Source organism: Rhipicephalus microplus, chromosome 4, assembly GCF_043290135.1.
Source record: "Rhipicephalus microplus isolate Deutch F79 chromosome 4, USDA_Rmic, whole genome shotgun sequence".
Taxonomy (NCBI): domain Eukaryota; kingdom Metazoa; phylum Arthropoda; class Arachnida; order Ixodida; family Ixodidae; genus Rhipicephalus; species Rhipicephalus microplus.
In genome coordinates this window covers 148,445,586-148,455,685 of record NC_134703.1, presented here as the reverse complement: position 1 = coordinate 148,455,685, position 10,100 = coordinate 148,445,586, and positions in this window count along the sequence as shown.

Here is a 10,100-nt window from a genome sequence, read left to right as displayed (position 1 = left end):
TGGTACTCGTACGTAGTTCAAGAACTGCGAGGGCCTGCTAACGTCATGGCGCGAGTTCTGTGACAGACTGTATTCAAGCTGTGATCGTCTTGAGCGAGTGAAATGGACCCTCCAGTCTCAAGTTCGAATACTCAATGAAGGTGTTGTTGCCATGTACGTGGAGAATATGGTCCGTCTTTACAATCGAGCCGATGCAAACATACCGGAAGCCAAGAAGCTGCGTACCTTGATGCACGGCGTGAAGGAGCAGCTCTGTGGTGGTCTTATTCGTAGTCCGCCTGAAACGGTTGCGGAGTTCCTCACAGAAGCCATCGCCATGGCGAAGGCGCTGAAGCAGCGGAACCAGTATGATCGGCAAGTAAATGCTACTAACAGCATCAGGCTAGGAGTATTTCGGACAGATGTAGAATCACTTCGTAAGCTTCTACATTTGCTCATCCGTGACAAGCCGCAACAATTGCATCTGGCACAGCAGCAGGCGACTACTAGTTTAATAGCCAGCATCATACGAGACTAAGTCCAGCAGGTGCGCCGCGCACCTCGTCACAAGACAACTGTTCAGCTTGGTGTACCTCTTCAGCCGTTCACACCTTCCAGCGAATCTCAACGCGTGACGTATGCCGACGCCCTGCGACACAACGTCCCGTCGGCAGTGACACCTCCGGTGAATGTCGGCTTCCAGCATGCCAGTTATGCCGAAAAATTCAGATACTACTCACTTACAACAGCGCTGACACCCGCAGCCACCCCATGTGCCACGCTCCAGTCTGCACGGGCGGTGCCATATTTTGAAAACAATCGACCTATCGTGCGTAAATCCGACATTTGGAGCATGCCCGACTGATGTCCGCTTTGCTGCCACACTAGACGAGACAGGTTTATCGACCATCGGTTTATTAAAATTTAACTTTTCAAAGTCGATTTCAAGAAAGAAAAATGATTAACAAAAACGGAGGGAAAAGAAATTATAAGAGGAGCTACAAGAAGATGGATGGCTCTAAACCGCAGCCCAGAGGTCAAGAAAATATGAATCAGCTTGAAACGATAGTAAGCCAATTCTACAGAAATATCGAGGATCTCAAGAAGAAATATTCAAAACATGTTGAAAATGAAAGTAAGAAGCAATAATCATGGTGCAATGCAGAATTGGAACTGAAAAGAGAAAAGTAAGAGCATTACGGTGAATTTACCACGGGTGTACAAATGAACTCGCAGAGAGTTTCAAGAAAGCATACAAAGAAGGTCCAAAAAATATCCGAAGGACATGGAAGATTCTAAAATAAAATCGTGGAAAACATATTGCGGCAAGCAAGAAAAAAATGCCTTCTCGCGACCATACAAACTAGCGGCAAATAAAATTTTAAAAAATCATATTTTAAGGTTTAACCAAAGAAAAGGGAAAGAAAACCATTACTGAAGAAGATACAATAAAATTCATACCTAACAAGCTCCATGCAACAAACGAGGACATTAGAGAGGTAGATAGAAAAGATAGAGAGCACGAAGAGGAACATGACGAGGAGTATGAACACATAGACTTCACGGAAACTGAAGTGGACTATGTCGTGAATGACATAAGGAGAAGTATAAGCCCAGGGCCTGATAAATTAAAGACTGATTTTATACAGAGAGTCTATCACATGCATAAAACGTTTTTATTAAAATCTTTATTGCAGCAATAAAACTTCGCCATGTCCCAGCAGATTTGAAGATCTCAAAAGTAATTCTGATTCTAAAAAATAGGATTCAAGAACAACGAAATGCAAACGAGTTTCGAACAATAGCCATTAACTTCATCCTCAGAAAAAGTTTCCAAAAATAATTTATTATCGGCTGTACCATGACTTTGAGATTCATAATCTGTTCCCCGATAATCATTTTTGATTCACGTACGGGAAATGTGATATTGGGCCATTATATAAGTTAAAACAGGATATGGTCAAAGCACTTCGAAACAATGAGAACTTAGTAGTCATATTCCTTGACATTAAAAATGCCTTTGGAAATAATAAATGTCATAGAGTAAGACTAAGACTCACCGATTTTAAAACCCCAAAAGATGTAAGAGAAAGATTTTTTCACATAATAATCAAATATAATAATCATTTATGAAACGGAGAAGCACAATATAGAAATTAGGCTATCTAAACAGGCACCACTAGTCCCTCCACTCAGTTCATTTTTATGGAACGTCATTGTTTCGAAATCTTTAGCAATGTAAATGTCCGATAACGTGTGTATACAAGCATTTACTGACGCTTTGACAATTCTAGATAGAGGGAGAAGTAGAATGATCATAGAGCAGGAAGCAGCCAAAGCACTGGACATCATATATGATTGGAGTATTCCAAACGAGTTAACCTTCAGCCCCCACAAATGCGTGTTTATTAATTTAGGCAAAGCATATCAAAAAAGACCTTCAGCCATTGAAATGAATGGTAGCTCAATCAGACGATTACAACAAAACTAAATTTTGGGAGTAGTATTTGACAACAGATTATCATTTATTCCACATCTTAAAGATATTAAGCAAAAAGTCCAGAAACTCACAAGAGATTTAGGAAAATTCACAGGTTCGGATTGGAGCATGACTCTGAAGCACTTAAGGCAAATTTATCTTGGGAGCATAGAAAAAATGATTGTTTATGGATCACGAATATACTCCCCCCCCCCCCCCAATATGTAATCGCAACAGGAAGAACAATGAAAAGGTGAAACGACATGAAGCAATCCAAACGATCCTGCTTTCAAAAAATAGCCAATGCATTCCATACGGTCTGTAACGCTTCATTAAACATCATATGCAACATTCCCCCCACTCACTCTACGATAGAATGAGAGAATAGATTGTTTAATATTCTCAATGCAGAAGGGAAATTTGCCTTTGAAAATAGGGAACACGAGAAGGAAGAAATTGGCGCCAAAATTTGCCACCAAAAAGTTCAAGAAGGCTCCCAGCAAAAAAAAAGAGAAAATACGACTACGTCAAGACAATAGGAAAGGCGGACTACAGCTTTTTTACGGATGGGTCACAACAAGAAAACAAATGTGGCGCAGCCTACGTTATTATAGATAGTGGTGGCAACGCAATAAATTACAAGCAGATGAAACTATCAGAATATTCCAACAACTATGAGGCTGAAACAAACGCCATATTGCAGGCATTAAACGAATTAAGTACAATGAAAAAACATAACAAATATCAAGTCGTAACGGATAGCTTATCAACGTTAGAAGCACTAAAATTCCCAAACAACACGAACCCATTTACCAACAAAATCAGACTACTACTAAAGCAATCACGAGAGTTTAGAATAAAACTGATATATACGAAAGCATATAAAGAGGAAATGAATTGGCTGTTAGGCTAGCCAAAGAGGCCGTTAAAAAGGCATCTATTTTGATATCCCTATGTCCAAATCATTCATTTAAAATAATTGCGTTGACAAGGCGAGGAGCAGTGGAACAAATATTGGAACCTGGAAGGAAAACAATCATACACATACCAATAGGTTAAAAACGTCAAATTTATTCCCAAAACTTTACTACTTTAATATTGGCAAACACAGGCTGTCACCGGTCATGGCAGGTTTCCTTTCTATTTCAGGAGGTTCGGATTAACTGAAAACGACAGATGTACACGTGTTGAAGAGGCTTAAGTTTTTTGTCATCATTTGAACACATATCACAGAGTAACAAACGAGATCAGTGCATTGAAAGAGAAAAATAAATTGGCAGATCCCACGTACAGTGAAATTAGGAAGGTTTATTTGTCACTTTAAAGTCAGCACAACGTTATGAGATGCAGGTAAATTATGTCGTACATTACTTCCATGTCTTGATTATCATATTTGCACGTGTCATTTACCTTTGTCATCTATTCACGTCACTTGATACTGAATTTTGTATATGTAGAGCTAGCGAAACGCCCGTGAGCGCGCTATGATCATAGCCTGTCGTCATGTTTTACATGACAAGCATATCATAATTAGCATGTTTGGACCTGTCATTTACTTCCTTCGACCATTCACGTCACATAAAACCAAATTCGTGCATATGGAGCTGGTGGAACGGCCACGAGCACGCTATGAGCGTAGCATGTAGTCATTCTTTACAGAACACGCATATCATGATTATTATGTTTGAACGTGTCATTTACATTCTTCGTCTATTCATGTCAAGTGATATCAAGTTTGGTGTATGCGGAGCTATTGAAACGGCCGCGAGCGCATCATGAGCGTGGTATATTGTCATGCTCTTACATGGCACACGTGTCAAGATTATCATGCTTGCACCAGTCATATACCTTCGCCATTCATTGACGTCACGTAACTCCGAATTTGGTATATGTGGAGCTAGCGAAACAACCGCAATCGCATCATGAAGGGCCCAATATACTCTGACCTAACGTTGACGAAGGCGCATGCTGGGCGTAGCGACGCTGCGCTACCAAAACGGGCGCCAGGCGCGACCGACACGACCAGCGTCCATCGGTGCGGCCCGGCGGCCACCTGCTCGAAATGAAACATGCTGCCTTTCGCGCCCATGACGTTACCCAGCTTTACTCAGACAGCACTGCGTCTGCCTCTCTTTGTGATGGAGAGACGCCAGGTGCGCTCAAACGCGCATGCGTCAAAGTAACTCGGCGGGGTGAGCGTCTGCAAGTATATGGTTGGCAGATCGGCGCCTGGCATGGCATCGCTGGCGCGACGCAATGACACGAATGCCAGCGCGCAAGCGCGCTGGGTCAGTCGAAGCGTATTGGCGCCTTGAGTGTGTCATGTCATGTTGTTACATCACACACATACTATGATTATCATGTATGGACATGTCATTTACCCGTGTCATCCGTTCGCGTCTCGTAATACCGAATTTGGTACATGTCAAGCTAGTGAAATGGCTACGAACGCATCATGAGCGTAGCATGTTGTTACGTGGTTACATGACACGCATGTCATGATTATCATGTTTGCGCCAGTCTCGTACATTCGTCGTTCATTCAAGTCCCTCAATACTAAACTTGGTATATGTGGCACTGGCGAAACGGCCGCGAGCGCATCACGAGCGTGGCATGTAGTCTTGTTGCTACATGACACGCCCCTGCCCTGATGATTATCATGTTTGCACTAGTCACATACCTTCGTGATCCATTCGCGTCCCGTAATACAAAACTGCGGTATATGTGACGTTTGCAAAACGGCCACGAGCACATCATGAGCATAGCATGGAGTCATGTGGCTACATTACACGCACCTGCACCGATGATTATTATGTTTGCACCAGTCAGATACCTTCGTCAGTCATTGACGTCCAGTAATACCAAATTTGGTAGTTGCTATCCTAGTGAAACGGCTGTGAGCGCATCTTGAGCGTGGCGTGTAGTCATAAAAAGTCACAACATGACAATTATGGCATACATGTCATGATTTTCACGTTAGGATCTGCTGCTTGTGTTTGCCATGCAGTCATGTCATACCATAACAGTTTTCGAACATGTCATGTGAACTAAAGCACCACAAGAACATCCAGACCATTAATGTGTAAATCATGAGATTCATGACATACATATCATGATTTTCAATTTATGACTATTCAGTTATGCTTGTAATACAGTCAGGTGATGGCATACCAAGTTAGGTATCGATACCATTATCGAAACGGCCAGGGGAGCTATAAGTCGTAAGCGGCTAGATAGATAGCTGACGCTAATAATAGATAGATAAGCTCAAAGTCACTGAAGTTCATTAAGAAATGCTTGGCATTTATTATACTAATCCAAGCAAAGCTCAACCAGAGATTATTGTGGACCCAGCTAGAGAGCACAAAAATCATCAAAATTTTAGTTAATATTATAAACGAAAAAACTTTGCAGGCAAAATAAAACGAGGTACTCAATAATATTGAAAGATACACTACACCGGGACATAGTATTACCATCAAATCCGTGATTAATTTTCGTTGCTGGAAGGGGTTAACGATGCATCCGAATTACTGGACTAAAGCCTACCCTACGGGTCCATGAACCTAAAAAGGATCAGATGAGTGCCACTTTATGTTCAATAAACTGGGCTTTTGTAAATCTGTACAAATCATCCAACTAGGATCACAGACTCGAATCATCAGCACAACTGCAGGTTGATGGAAGACCAAGGACTGGAGGTCCCCTCTTGGTCCCAGAACTACGCAAACTTTGAGAATTCAGCGCGAAACTCGTGCATAATAAAATTCATCTACTCTCAAGTACGGACGTAAGGCGCAGGTTCTGGCTATCGAAATATATAGGCCCCATGAAAGTGCTAATAGTTTCACTCAAGATGTATTCCTGATCCCTAATCCTAGAACGAGCATAACCACCCAGGAACAAAGAGTTGGAGGGATGCGGAGCCACCCCCAGCAGGCATGTTTGGCTGAAGGATAACCGTGAAAAATAATCAAAGTAATACACTTCAAGGTGATGATGCATTCTAACATCCCATTCTCTTTGGGTACCATCGTCAAAACCTCATATTAAAAAAATCTGGATCCCACGTACCTGGTAATCGACGTTATCCGAAGCATCTGGAAGGAAGGTGATCCTGTTGCAATTTTTATTGAGTGACACCTCACGAAATGACGCTAAATATATGTAGAAATGATGCACGCACAGGCATATTTTGAACATTTGAAGACGTTTCTTTAACCAGTTGTTTGCACTTGCACAACGATGTCAACTGGAACATGCTTATTAGCAACACCAGAAGCTCATATTGAGCGCTGATGCTCGCGGATATGTTGGCCCTGGACACTGCTACATTAATTACCGCTATAGCGCATGGCGCCTATCAACAATTGACGTTAACCCAACATAACGGCTGTATCAAAGGAGCGCATATGTAATTATAAAATTCGGTAGGCAGCACTGCAGCCAATATAAACGTTTCACGAAGATTAGCGTCTATTTGACGCTAGTGGGACAAGCAATCGGCGTCCTGATGGAGGCGTCCAGACTTGGAGGAAACTGAGTAGGAGTACTCCTGAAGACACAACGTCCAATGACCAAGTCATCCAGAAGGGTCCTTCAGTGAAGAAAGCTAACAGAGGACGTGATGATCTGTGACGACAAAGAACGGGCGGCCATACAAGTAAGAGCGAAATTTCGAAACCAGCCAGACAAGGGCAAGGCATTCTTGTTCTGTTATAGAGTAGTTCCGCTCAGACTTTGAAAGGAGACGACTTGCTTATGCAATTACATGATCAGTGCCCCGCTGAGTTTGGGCCAAAACTGCGCCGATGCCGTGACCGCTAGAGTCTGTGCGCACTTTTGTAGGAGCATCTGGGTCTAAATGTGCAAGTATCGGTGGTGTCGTTAAAGCAGTGATTAGTCGAGAGAAAGCGTTAGCTTGAAGAGGACCCCAAGAAAACGGAACTTCTTGCTTGAGAAGGTCTGTGAGTAGTCATGCGAGTGCGGCAAAGTCTTTTACAAACCGGCGAAAGTAACAGCATAGGCCCATGTAAATGCGAACATCATGAATTGAGCGCGGAACGGAATAGTTAGTTACTGCGCGCACTTTTGCCGGGTCTGGTCGTACACCGGAAGCGTCAACAAGGTGGCCCAACACAGTAATTTGATGAAGAGTGAAGTGGCACTTCGAGAATGCAGCTGGAGGCCGGCATGTCGGAATGTTGATAAAAGAGACGAAACGGCATGACCTTGAATTGGTAAAGGCCGTCGGGGGTAACGAATGCAGTTTTCTCACGATCCATATCGTCTACAACCATTTGATAGTAGCCAGATTGCAGGTCGAGATATGAAAAAAATGTGGCACCGTGAAGACAGTCAAGTGCATCGTCAATACGTGGAAGAGGGTACACGTCTTTCTTGGTTATTTTGTTGGGGTGCCGATAATTAATACACAAACGCCAGGAGCCGTCTTTCTTCTTTACCAAGACCACTGGGAAGGCCTAAGGGCTTGAGGATGGTTCGATGATGTCTTTCAATAATATGTTGTCCACTTCCTTCTGAATCACTGCTTGTTCTGATGCGGACACGCGGTAATCTGTATCTTTTTAGATTTCTCAAAAGCGTTTGACAAAGTACCTCATGATTTACTCATTTTAAAATTACGGAGCCTCAATATAGATGATAACGTCCTCGCATGGGTGATTGCTTTTCTCAGTAACAGTTCCCAATTTGTAACTGTTAATAACTTTGATTCGCCCAGGGTCCCGGTTGGCTCTGGGGTCCCACAGGGCTCCGTGTTGGGACCATTGCTCTTTCTGGTCTATATAAATGATTTGCCTCTAAACATTACTTCTTCAGTGAGTCTTTTCGCAGATGACTGCGTAATTTATCGGGCAATTAAGGGACATTCAGACGTTCTAGATTTGCAGGCTGATATGGATTGGGTTCAGGAATGGTGTGAGACTTGGGGCATGGCGTTAAACGTTAAGAAATGCAAGTACATGCATGTTAACCGACACAGCACTAGTATCAGGTCGTATCATATTAATAATGTTCTTCTCGAAATAGTAAATTCTTATAAGTATCTAGGTATCCACATAACTTCTACATTGTCTTGGAAGACACACATTGAATATATTGCAGGTAAAGCTAATAGCATGTTGGGTTACCTTCGAAGAAATTTTAATCAGGCACCCGTTTCCTTGAAACTCTTACTCTACAAAGTATTGGTACGTAGCAGATTAGAATATGCAGCATCTGTTTGGGACCCTGATCATGACTCGCTTATCTATGAATTAGAACGAGTGCAGAATCGGGCAGCGCGCTTCATCCTTTCAAATTACCATCGCACCTCGAGCGTCACATCAATGAAAACTACACTAGCATTACCCCTACTGTCTCTTCGCAGGAAAGTGTCTCGGCTATGTATATTCCATAAAATTTACTTCACCAATACGTTACTCAGAAGCAGATTATTGGCCCAACCAACTTACGTTTCCACTCGCATTGATCATCGCCATAAAGTAGGACTTCCTTTAGCGCACACCAAGTGTTTTCATAATTCATTTGTGCCAAAAACATCTGTATGCTGGAATCATCTTCCTTGTGATATTGTTGGTATAAAAAATGCTGCGTTATTTAAAACTGCCGTTACTAAATTTATTTGTTCTTAGCCTCAGTTCAACCCTGTAGCAAGCAACGATTGCATTTTTTTGTTGTTGTATTTTGCTTTGTATGCTGTACATGTATGTATGTACCCACTCCCCTCTGTAATGCCCTCGGGCCTTGAGGGTAACTGAATAAATAAATAAATAAATAATGCCGACGGTGGATGGGCGCAGAGTCACTAGTGGTAATTTGGTGCTTGACAATAGTAGTCTTGCCCAAGGAACGATCACAGATATCAAATATGTCACTGTATGAGGCCAAAACGCGACAGAAAGTGTCGGCCTGATCAGGCGAAAGGTTTGGTCCAATCATATTTCGAAAGATGGCTTCGGCAAAACCGGGTAACCGTGAGACTTCAGCTTGGTCCGGAACAGTTACAGCGACAACGTTTATGCCATCATTTCTTGTGCCAGTGAGTTGAGCAAGCGACATCTGGTAGGGCAACACTTGAAGAATGAGGCCGAAATTTAGGAGCGGAAGAAGCACACAGTTGTCCACTATGATGGTGATGGTATGCGGCACTGTAACACTGCGCGTCAGTCGTGCGTATGTTATCGGTGTAACGATAGTCTCTGTCGGGAACTGGAGGGGTCAATGGCGTCAATGTACGCGACGTAGGCTTAGGTAGACGTCTGTGCCCAAGTAGCCAACTGATTTCGCGCAGTTATCTGTCGTGCAGTGGTGTTCCCAAAAAGGTCACGGATCTTCTCCTTGAAAGTGTCTCAGCTGGTAATGTTGGCTTCATACGTCTCGAACCACACCCGCGGAGGGCCATCAAGGTAAAAAAGCACGTTGGCAAGCATGAGTGTCGTGTCCCACCTAAAGCTGGCACTGATCCGTTCACACACATTGAGCCACTTGTCAACGTCAAGGCCATCCTGTCTGGAAATACGCCAGTATCACGAGCAGGAGGTAGGAAAACGTAGGTAGGAGTCACAGAAGAGGCGGGTGGTGAATACGATGTACCTTAAACCTGTGACATAGTACCACC